We start from the raw sequence: 12,032 nt of genomic DNA on the forward strand, positions 1-12,032 counted from the left end.
GGTAAAAGATGAAGATGGCGGCTGGTAAGTAAGAGACTAGGGGCAGGGAACTTAGATTAGTTGTACAACTCCAGCGCTGCAATAAAAAAATAAAAAAATGCTGTAGTGGTGCTTTAACATTAAAGGGGCTGTCCTCTACTCAGACAACCACTTCTACTGTATTTCCCAGTGTAAAATAAAAATGAGATATTTTCACACACTGGTACCGTTCCAGTGCTATTGCTGCCGGTTCTCCCAGGGCTCATGTGATATAGTTATACCATGTGAACAATGCAGGTAATAAGAGGTCACTAATAAGCAGCTTCATCCTTTGGATGAACATCGGATGTCCAAAGAAAGTGTGAGAACCGCAGCCTATTAGCAGCCAATGATTGGCGGCAGTGCTTACACTACATAACAATGTCACTCAGGTCCTGGGAAATCAGGAGTCAACATTGCTGGAAAGGCGCCGGGGTGGGACTATAGTATTTAGGAATGGCTTGTATGAGTAGTGGACAATCATTTTTAGGCTGGAGTCACATGATTATATAAAAAAATTGCTCCAATATTGATCCAGAAAAGTAGGACAAGTGTCATGCGATTACAATGCGATTTTTCTCACCTAGCATCCGTATGCAATACGTTTTTAACATCATCTTTTACATACTTTAATACTCTATGTAACTTAAAGCTAGTTTACATAACTAATAAAGCAATCTTATATACAGAGATAGACAGATAGAATATAAACAGTAGATATCCTGTAGACATATAATTTCACAAGCCCCTACATATAGTAAACTTGCACCCTTTAGTGTCTTTCATGTGGCACTAAAGGGTGGTTAACCTTATTTAACCAATTAAATATATAAGTGAATAAATAATTTAAAAAAAAAACGAAGTGGGGTCCCCCTATTTTTCATACCAGCCAAGGTAAAGCAGACAGCTGTGAGTTTATATTAGCAGGCTGGAAAGGTCCATGGTTATTGGTTCCTTCCCAGCCTCAAAATACCAGCCTGCAGCCGTCCCAGAATTAGCGCATATTTCTTGTAGCATAACGCATGTTGTGTATTATACCAGATATACATGTAGACTGATTTAGATCAGTCTCACTTCCCATGAATTGCTAGTCAGGACACGTGAACATATAAGACATCATGGCCGCACAAAATGTGGATGATGTGAGTACCTTAAAAATGATTCCCAGACATTTCAGGACTCAAAGTGTAATCCCAACGAAATACAAGTCTGGGGTATTGACAGGATACAGGCCGGCATAAGAGGTGGAGATATAAAACGTCTGTTGGCACAAAGAGTGCCGATGGATTACAATTTTGGGCAGTATGGCATGGGCAGGCCTAAATGAACATCTGAGTTTTGTTCCTTTCTTATAATTTGGATCTTCTGGCTTTATTTTAATGTGTTTTTTCTCTTGTTCTTCTTAGTTGTTTTTAACCTCTTGATGACTCAAGATCATTGCGGGGAACCTTTCTTTTCCTCCCCCCATGAATACAAGTAGAAGGGATCTTTACTAGCAACAGGAGACTATGTGGATATGATAGACTCTGACTTTGAGATATCGTGATTTCCATTCATGTTATTTGTTTTCTATATATGGAACCAGTTCTTTTCTGGCTGTATTAACATATTTGTGCATCTATGTGTATTGATGAATGTCTTTTATATATCTTTATTTGTACTGCTCTATATTTAGGTAGGGTTGTACTTTTATTACCTTATCTCCTTTATCCATTTTATATACCATCTTTATTAGATGCTTTCTCACCTGGTCACAAATTGAGGGAATGGGTGATATTGTGGCATGTGATCATTTTTTTTCTATATTATACACTTTGTGCAGAATTATTAGGCAAATGAGTATTTTGATCACATGATACTTTTTATACATGTTGTCCTACTCCAAGCTGCATAGGCTTGAGAGCCAACTACCAATTAAGTAAATCTGGTGATGTGCATCTCTGTAATGAGGAGGGGTGTTGACTAATGACATCAACACCCTATATAAGGTGTGCTTAATTATTAGGCAACTTCCTTTCCTTTGGCAAAATGGGTCAGAAGAGAGATTTGACGGGCTCTGAAAAGTCCAAAATTGTGAGATGTCTTGCAGAGGGATGCAGCAGTCTTGAAATTTCCAAACTTTTGAAGCGTGATCACCGAACAATCAAGCGTTTCATGGCAAATAGCCAACAGGGTCGCAAGAAGCGTGTTGGCCAAAAAAGGCGCAAAATAACTGCCCATGAATTGAGGAAAATCACGCGTGAAGCTGCCAAGATGCCATTCGCCAACAGTTTTGCCATATTTCAGAGCTGCAACGTTACTGGAGTATCAAAATGCACAAGGTGTGTGATACTCAGGAACATGGCCAAGGTAAGGAAGGCTGAAAAACGACCACCTTTGAACAAGAAACATAAGATAAAACGTCAAGAATGGGCCAAGAAACATCTTAAGACTGATTTTTCAAAGGTTTTATGGACTAATGAAATGAGAGTGACTCTTGGTGGGCCAGATGGATGGGCCAGAGGCTGGATCAGTAAAGGGCAGAGAGCTCCACTCCGACTCAGACGCCAGCAAGGTGGAGGTGGGGTACTGGAATGGGCTGGTATCAAAGATGAACTTGTGGGACCTTTTCGGGTTGAGGATGGAGTGAAGCTCAACTCCCAGACCTACAGCCAGTTTCTGGAAGACAACTTCTTCAAGCAGTGGTACAGGAAGAAGTCGGTATCGTTCAAGAAAAATATGATTTTCATGCAGGACAATGCTCCATCACATGCATCCAACTACTCCACAGCGTGGCTGGCCAGTAAAGATATAAAAGAAGAAAAAATAATGACATGGCCCCCTTGTTCACCTGATCTGAACCCCATAGAGAACCTGTGGTCCATCATAAAATGTGAGATCTACAGGGAGGGAAAACAGTACACCTCTCGGAACAGTGTCTGGGAGGCTGTGGTGGCTGCTGCACGCAATGTTGATTGAAAACAGATCAAGCAACTGACAGAATCTATGGATGGAAGGCTGTTGAGTGTCATCATAAAGAAAGGTGGCTATATTGATCACTAATTTTTTTGGTTTTTGTTTTTGCATGTCAGAAATGTTTATTTCTAAATTTTGTGCACTGATATTGGTTTACCTGGTGAAAATAAACAAGTGAGATGGGATTATATTTGGTTTTTATTAAGTTGCCTAATAATTCTGCACAGTAATAGTTACCTGCACAAACAGATATCCTCCTAAGATAGCCAAATCTAAAAAAAAACCACTCCAACTTCCAAAAATATTAAGCTTGGATATTTATGAGTCTTTTGGGTTGATTGAGAACATAGTTGTTGATCAATAATAAAAATAATCCTCTAAAATACAACTTGCCTAATAATTCTGCACACAGTGTATATATATTTTTAGTGCATATTTCATTCCTATTTGTTTTCAATAACTACACACTAATATCATGGGTAATTATTTATGTTGTCTTACTTTTTTATTTTTGACACAAGAATTTGCCCATAAATCAGTGGATATACTGTAAGTTCACTGATATTTGTACTGTCACAACCTATAGTTGAGTATATGGGAACATTGTCACTTTAAGGCCACGGCCCCAATATCAGTATTTGGTCAGTATTTTTTCTCAGGAGTGGGAGCTAAAAAACCAGGAGTGGGTGATAAATGCAGAATTGGTGACTTGTTTCTATTATACCTTTTCTCTAATTGCTGCTCACCTGGTTTTGGCTCCCACTCCTGAGAAAAAATACTGACCGAATACTGACCAAATACCGATAGTGGGGCCGTGGCCTAAAATTTACACATTTGTTTTTTGCCAGTATTACTGCTGTCTCTATTAATCTGTACATACTTATATATGGAGACTATATTTTGACCCCAAGTATATTGTTTTGTAATCATCACCTGTCAGTCCTACCTAGCCCATATCCAATATGGTGTCCTGCAAGTGTGCATGCCTATGACGTGACCATACACGGAGCATTGCCGACGGCGCCTTTTTACTGATGCGCGCGGGTAAGTGACATCATAGGGGATTTCCCCTGACCTGCTGCGTCATGGATGATGCAGGAAGCAATGTGAGCACCGTGGAGCGCATGCGTGGTCCAACGAGCAGAGATGCAATTCACCTGTGGCGAGTTCTAGAATAAGATGGTCTTAGCACACAGTATGCTACAGCCCAGGCAAAACGCGCGTTGGGGCTGGCGTTGTGCTGTTCCGCGTGGGGAACATGGGTAAGAGCTAAAAAGGGTTGCTTTCACCTATACTGGATGCATCTTTAAACTAGTACATACACCTTCATTTACAATATACCCTAGTGCTGACATCTTTGTTCTTTCATTTATGAATGCTTTATGTATACTGACATCTAGGTCTGATGAGGGAGGATGCATGTAGTGAGGTTTTACTGATGTTTTTCCCGCTTCTCATTTACTCTCGCACCCACAAAACTTATTCGTGGTCAGCATGTCCTTAGCACTTGTGTCTGACTATTGACTTTGTAATATTATATATATATATATATATATATTATATTATATATATTCACACATACACGTGTATGCCTATTTTTTTTATTATTTAATACATTGTCATATGTATTTTGGACTATCTACTCCATGTTCTTTGCATATGAATTCCAGATTAGGAGTGTCCTTAAATTTTTTTTCTAGGCGATCAGACTATATGGCATAGGGTTCTACTTGCTCTTTGATTATGAACTCTGTTCTGATTATACTGTTTCAATAACAAATATACAATAGCTTGGTTTAGAAGTTTAGCAACTAAGCTCAGCACATAATAAAAAAATAAATACGTTACTTGGGGATATACAGTAAGGTCCTGCCACATGGCGTCCTTGATAAGACAGGACGTTGACTGGCAGGAGCCATAGAAAAGAAGTGTAATTTGTAGGGACTAGTAGTTAGGGCTCCAGCATCAGTATGGAGATCGTTCTTTTCATGGCTTGTTTTGTCTCTGAAAGTAAAATACTAAGGCCATGTTCACACGTTCAGTATTTGGTCAGTATTTCACATCAGTATTTGTAAGCAAAAGCCAGGAGTGGGTGATAAATACAGAAGTGGTGATGTGTTTCTATTATACTTTTCCTCGGATTGTTCCACTCCTGATTTTGGCTTATAAATATAAATACTGATGTAAAATACTGACCAAATACTGAACATGTGAAAGTGGCCTAAGCCAGGATATGTTATAGGTACCTACTGCAACTAAGCTCTTTTCCCTGCGATCACCTGCAATGCACAGACCAAACAACTTGGCACAGATAGACACGTGCGACACACTATGAACACCAGGTGGCGCCATACTGCAAGCATAAGCGGTTTCTTCTATATGGCAAATATTTTTTTTTAGAATCTGATCAGTGAACAAGACATTTAATATTGGAAAAAACCCTTAATGTTCTCACCTGTCTTCTCTCCTCCCACAGAACATACATGTGCATCTCACTAAATTAGAATATCATCAAAAAGTTAATTTATTTCAGTTCTTCAATACAAAAAGTGAAACTCATATATTATATAGAGTCATTACAAACAGAGTGATCTATTTCAAGTGTTTATTTCTGTTAATGTTGATGATTATGCTTACAGCCAATGAAAACACAAAAGTCATTATCTCAATAAATTAGAATACTTTATAATAGCAGCTTGAAAAATGTTTTTAAAATCCAAAATGTTGGCCTACTGAAATGTATGTTCAGTAAATGCACTCAATACTTGGTCGGGGCTCCTTTTGCATCAATTACTGCATCAATGCGGGGTGGCATGGAGGCGATCAGCCTGTGGCACTGCTGAGGTGTTATGGAAGTCCAGGTTGCTTTGATAGCGGCCTTCAGCTCGTCTGCATTGTTGGGTCTAGTGTCTCTCATCTTCCTCTTCACAATACCCCATAGATTCTCTATGGGGTTAAGGTCAGGGGAGTTTGCTGGCCAATCAAGCACAGTGATACTGCTGTTTTTAAACCAGGTATTGGTACTTTCGGCAGTGTGGACAGGTGCCAAGTCCTGCTGGAGAATGAAATTTCCATCTCCAAAAAGATTGTCGGCAGAGGGAATCATGAAGTGCTCTAAAATGTCCTGGTAGACTGCTGCGCTGACTTTGGTCTTGATAAAACACAGTGGACCTACACCAGCAGATGACATGGCCCCCAAACCATCACTGATTGTGGAAACTTCACACTAGACCTCAAGCAGCTTGGATTGTGTGCCTCTCCACTCTTCCTCCAGACTCTGGGACCTTGATTTCCAAATGAAAATTGGAACTCTGGGACCTGGTGGAGTGTGTCAATGATTGCCTTCTGGACATCTGTCTAGTCAGTAGTCTTCCCCATGATTGTGGAGCCAACTGAAACAGACTAAGGGACCTTTGTAAATGCTTAGGAAGCCTTTGCAGGTGTTTTTTGTTAATTATTTTAAAATTTACTGAGATAATGACTTTTGTGTTTTCATTTGCTGTAAGCCATAATCATCAACATTAACAGAAATAAACACTTGAAATAGATCACTCTGTTTGTAATGACTCTATATAATAATATAGGAGTTTCACTTTTTTTGTATTCAAGAACTGAAATAAAATATCAAAAACTTAAATTTAATTTAGTGAGATGCACCTGTATCTGCTGTGGGCCGTCAACATTGGAGGTATATACTGCTGCAGTATCATTGCCAAAAAGGTGCAAGGCGGCTGCGAAGGGAGAAACTCGCACCTACCTCTGCAACATAAATGGACATGCTGCGGATCTCAAACCCACAGCTCCCCTCCCTTTACCCAGTAGATATATTTCACAGCATCATGTACTTCGCTGACACAGTAAAACGCAGCGGATTTTTTCCAAGTGACTACACAGTGGAAAATCCATTGTGTTTTTGTGCTGTGGGGACTTAGTCTTAAAGGGAACCTGTCACCTCCAGAAACAATACAGCTATAGTGGTAATCTGCAGGTATACAGGGAGAAGATGCTGATCTTATCCTTCCCACAGCGGCTCGCGTCTAGTCCTAGGGGCGGTGCAGGGAGCGGAGACAGTCACCACTCACTATACGGTGACAGCACTGTCCTCACTGCCAGCACAGTGACTGACAGAAGTACTGCACACACATACAGTCATGGCCAAAAGTATTGAAAATGAGACAAATAGTAATTTTTCCAAAGTTTACTCCTTCATTTTTTGTAATGGCAATTTGCATATACTCCTGAATGTCAAAGAGTGATCAGCTTAACAGCAATTACTGTACTTGCAAAGTCAATATTTGCCCAGAAAATGAACTTTAACCCCCAAAACACATTTCAACATCATTGCAGTCCTGCCTTAAAAGGAGCAGCTAACATCGTTTTAGTGATTGATCCATTAACACAGGTGTGGGTGTTGATGAGGACAGGGCTGGCGATCAATCAGTCATGATTAAGTAAGAATGACATCACTGGACACTTTAAAAGGAGGCTGGTTCTTGGTATCATTGTTTCTCTTCAGGTAACCATGGTTATCTCTAAAGAAACACGTGCAGCCATCATTGCACTGCACAAAAATGGCCTAACTGGGAAGAGTATCGCAGCTACAAAGATTGCACCTCAGTCAACAATCTATCGCATCATCAAGAACTTCAAGGAGAGAGCTTCCATTGTTGTCAAAAAGGCTCCAGGGCGCCCAAGAAAGACCAGCAAGCGCCAGGACCGTATCTTAAAACTGTTTCAGCTGCGGGATCGGACGACCAGCAGTGCCGAGCTTGCTCAGGAATGGCAGCAGGCTGGTGTGAGTGCTTCTGCACGCACTGTGAGGCGGAGACTCTTTGAGCAAGGGCTGGTTTCAAGGAGGGCAGCAAAGAAGCCACTTCTCTCCAGAAAAAACATCAGGGACCGACTGATATTCTGCAAAAGGTACAGGGAGTGGACTGCTGAGGACTGGGGCAAAGTCATTTTCTCTGATGAATCCCCTTTTCGATTGTTTGGGACATCTGGAAAACAGCTTATTCGGAGAAGAAGAGGTGAGCGCTACCACCAGTCTTGTCTCATGCCAACTGTAAAGCATCCTGAAACCATTCATGTGTGGGGTTGCTTCTCAGCCAAGGGAATCGGCTCACTCACAGTCTTGCCTAAAAACACAGCCATGAATAAAGAATGGTACCAGAATGTCCTCCAAGAGCAACTTCTCCCAAACGTCCAAGAGCAGTTTGGCGCCCAACAATGCCTTTTCCAGCATGATGGAGCACCTTGCCATAAAGCAAAGGTGATAACAAAATGGCTCATGGAACAAAACAGAGATTTTGGGTCCATGGCCTGGAAACTCCCCAGATCTTAATCCCATTGAGAACTTGTGGTCAATCATCAAGAGACGGGTGGAGAAACAAAAACCAACAAATTCTGGCAAAATGCAAGCATTGATTATGCAAGAATGGACTGCTATCAGTCAGGATTTGGTCCAAATGTTGATTGAGAGCATGCCAGGGAGAATTACAGAGGTCTTGAAGAAGAAGGGGCAACACTGCAAATATTGACTTGCTGCATTAACTCATTCTGTCAATATAACCTATTGGTACTCATAATATGATTGCAATTATATTTCTGTATGTGATATAAACATCAGACAAACACTAATAAAAACCAGAGGCCAGCAGATCATGTGAAAATATAATTTGTGTCATTCTCAAAACTTTTGGCCATGACTGTACGCTGTACAGTGACTGACAGCCGCTCTGCGCACACTGTACACACATACGCTGTACAGTGACTGACAGCCGCTCTGCGCACACTGTACACACATACGCTGTACAGTGACTGACAGCCGCTCTGCGCACACTGTACACACATACGCTGTACAGTGACTGACAGCCGCTCTGCGCACACTGTACACACATACGCTGTACAGTGACTGACAGCCGCTCTGCGCACACTGTACACACATACGCTGTACAGTGACTGACAGCCGCTCTGCGCACACTGTACACACATACACGGTACAGTGACTGACAGCCGCTCTGCGCACACTGTACACACATACGCTGTACAGTGACTGACAGCCGCTCTGCGCACACTGTACACACATACACGGTACAGTGACTGACAGCCGCTCTGCGCACACTGTACACACATACGCTGTACAGTGACTGACAGCCGCTCTGCGCACACTGTACACACATACGCTGTACAGTGACTGACAGCCGCTCTGCGCACACTGTACACACATACGCTGTACAGTGACTGACAGCCGCTCTGCGCACACTGTACACACATAAGCTGTACAGTGACTGACAGCCGCTCTGCGCACACTGTACACACATACACGGTACAGTGACTGACAGCCGCTCTGCACACACATACGCTGTACAGCAGACTGTCAGTTAGTGCCGGGCGTGATCAGTGTTCACAGTACAGTAAGCAGTGACTGTCACCACTCCCTGACTGGAAGCGAGCAGCTGCAGGGAGAATAGCTTGTATTCTCCCTGTAGCGGATGTGCCAGCCTTCACCGCTGCCCTCCTCTCAGTTGTTTGGCTGCAGCGCTAACATCACATTGACAACGCTGCAGCCAATTACTAGACTCAGCAGTTCTGCCTGTGTAGACTACATCAGCTGCTGACCTCAGTGATTGGCTACAGCTGTCTACCTGACATTACCACTGCAGCCAAACAGCGGTGGAGATGGTGAATAAAGCTCAGTTTGGTTTTTGTTAGTTTTCTAAGAGGGCAACCCCTTCATTGTTAGTGCTGATGGCCACATCCATGGACACACTAGTCCCAGCCACAGGGGCCAGCACAGTGATACAAGCTTGTCCCGCCCCCATAGAGATGACTGGTGATGAGGACTGGCCTAGTCCTAACCATTGCTTCAATAAAGTGTGTGATATTCCAGTGTAATAGTCACATGACACCCCAGGAGCGATGCATGCTGTGACTTGTAGTCCACTAGTCAGCTTGTAAACGACCAAACACGTGTAACCTAACCTGCCTGGCGTACGGATCCTCAGAGCTCCTCAGCTTCCTGTCCGCAGACCACGCCCATTATAGATTCCGGGAACCAATGAGATGGCTGTGTCACCCGGAGCGCCTTAAAGGCACAGAGTCCGTGCAGGGTGTAATACATGGCCGATGTATAATGGCAGTGACCGTCCAGCTGTGGCCGCACGCTCCGGACTCTGGGCTGGTGCGGCCGCGGCCCGGGACGCGCTCTGTACGGACCAGCTGTGGCGGGAATAGCGCCGGCTGCAGCGCTGAAAGGGTGCGCCCGCCGGAGTGTTCCGTATTGTGTAAGCAGAGAGGATGCGGAAATGTCCCGCTAGTATCAGTGCGGATCACTGCTGGAGGTGGTCGGTGCTGGGCGGCAGCGGGTGAGTGGCACGGGCAGTGGGGGTGGCAGAGCATGGCCATGGTTGCAGGGAGTACACTGCTGGTCTACACTGGATCAGACTTCACTAGGCTCCTAGAAGAAGTTCTAACCTGTGTTCTAGGAGAACTTCCACTGTACAATACTACCTCCATACTGTAAGCAAAGGCCACTCTTAAGTTTCCCTGCACCCCGGGTGAGAATTCAGTCTGGCGCCCCCTCCTATATATGTATGTGTTAAAGGGGCTATCCACTACCCTGACAATCCCCTCTTAATCACCATATTCCCCCACGTAAAATAATAGCAGCCTGTACTGGCGCCGGGTCACCCGGGACGCTGTTATGTCATGTGGGCCCATCAGCCAGACAGTGGCCACTAATAGTCCGCTGCACTCACTTCAGATGAAGCTGATACCTGTAAAAAGTGAGAATTGCTGACCTCTGACCTCTGAGGAATGAAGTGGACCAATAGCTGCTGCTGAAATCATGTGACATAACCATCACATGTGCCCAGGGAGACGCAACATTGCTGAAACAGCATCGGCACCATAGTGAGTACAGGCTGTTATTATTTACTGGGGAAATATAGTAATTGAGAAGAGGTTATCAAAGTAGTGGTCAACCCCGTGGAGCAATTCGAGTGCAGTTTGTGAACGCTCATATGTGATTAGCATTATTACAGTCACGTGTCTATTAGCTTCTCTTCCTGATTCTCAATATTCAGTGAAAAACTACAGCGCTTGCTTCATTGAGAGAAGTTATTCGGCATGTGACTGTAAGTATGAGAAATGCATATGGGTGGTCATGTGAGGACCGCTTTATCAGGCAAACAGAGCTGACTCCTGACAGACAGAACAATATTTTATTAGCGTAGTCCTGTATCATGTTAGCTGACAAGTTGGGATTGCTGCGTGTGTACAGAATCAGAACCAATAACGGTACAGAAATACGTCACGCAAATCACCATCAGTACAGGAATACATCACCAGAACCACCAACAGTACAGTACAAACCAAAGGTTTGGACACACCTTCTCATTTAAAGCTTTTTCTGTATTTTCATGACTTTGATAATTGTACATTCACACTGAAGGCATCAAAACCATGAATTAACACATGTGGAATTATATACTTAACAAAAAAGTGTGAAACAATTGAAAATATGTCTTATATTCTAGGTTCTTCAAAGTAGCCTCCTTTTGCTTTGATGACTGCCTTGCACACTCTTGGCATTCTCTTGATGAGCTTCAAGAGGTAGTCACCGGAAATGGTTTTCACTTCACAGGTGTGCCCTGTCAGGTTTAATAAGTGGGTTTCTTGCCTTATTAATTGGTTTGGGACCATCAGTTGTGTTGTGCAGAAGTCTGGTTGATACACAGCTGATAGTCCTACTGAATAGACTGTTAGCTGCTTTTTTCTTGCCATAATACAAATTCTAAGTAAAGAAAAACGAGTGGCCATCATTATTTTAAGAAATGGAGGTCAGTCAGTCCGAAAAATTGGGCAAACTTTGAAAGTGTCCCCAAGTGCAGTTGCAAAAACCATCAAGCGCTACAAAGAAACTGGCTCACATGAGGACCGCCCCAGGAAAGGAAGACCAAGAGTCATCTCTGCTACTGAGGATAAGTTTATCCGAGTCACCAGCCTCAGAAATCGCAGGTTAACAGCAGCTCAGATTAGAGACCAGGTCAATGCCACAC

General features: G+C 43.0%; 2 protein-coding genes across 2 annotated transcripts in view; one reads left to right on the plus strand and one right to left on the minus strand.

Moving 5' to 3' along the window:
* PUS7L (pseudouridine synthase 7 like) overlaps positions 1-10,147 on the minus strand; it is a 35,371-nt gene extending 25,224 nt beyond the window's left edge. The window contains exon 1 of the mRNA XM_073652030.1: positions 9,955-10,147. The gene's annotated coding sequence lies outside the window, so the exon portion shown is untranslated. The remainder of the gene's footprint in view (positions 1-9,954) is intronic.
* Positions 10,026-12,032, plus strand: part of IRAK4 (interleukin 1 receptor associated kinase 4) — a 34,373-nt gene continuing 32,366 nt past the window's right edge. The window contains exon 1 of the mRNA XM_073652031.1: positions 10,026-10,337. The gene's annotated coding sequence lies outside the window, so the exon portion shown is untranslated. The remainder of the gene's footprint in view (positions 10,338-12,032) is intronic.

The sequence above is a fragment of the Phyllobates terribilis genome, unplaced genomic scaffold (genome assembly GCF_046119375.1).
Source record: "Phyllobates terribilis strain yellow unplaced genomic scaffold, ASM4611937v1 Scaffold_11__3_contigs__length_659146591, whole genome shotgun sequence".
In the NCBI taxonomy this organism is placed as follows: Eukaryota; Metazoa; Chordata; class Amphibia; order Anura; family Dendrobatidae; genus Phyllobates; species Phyllobates terribilis.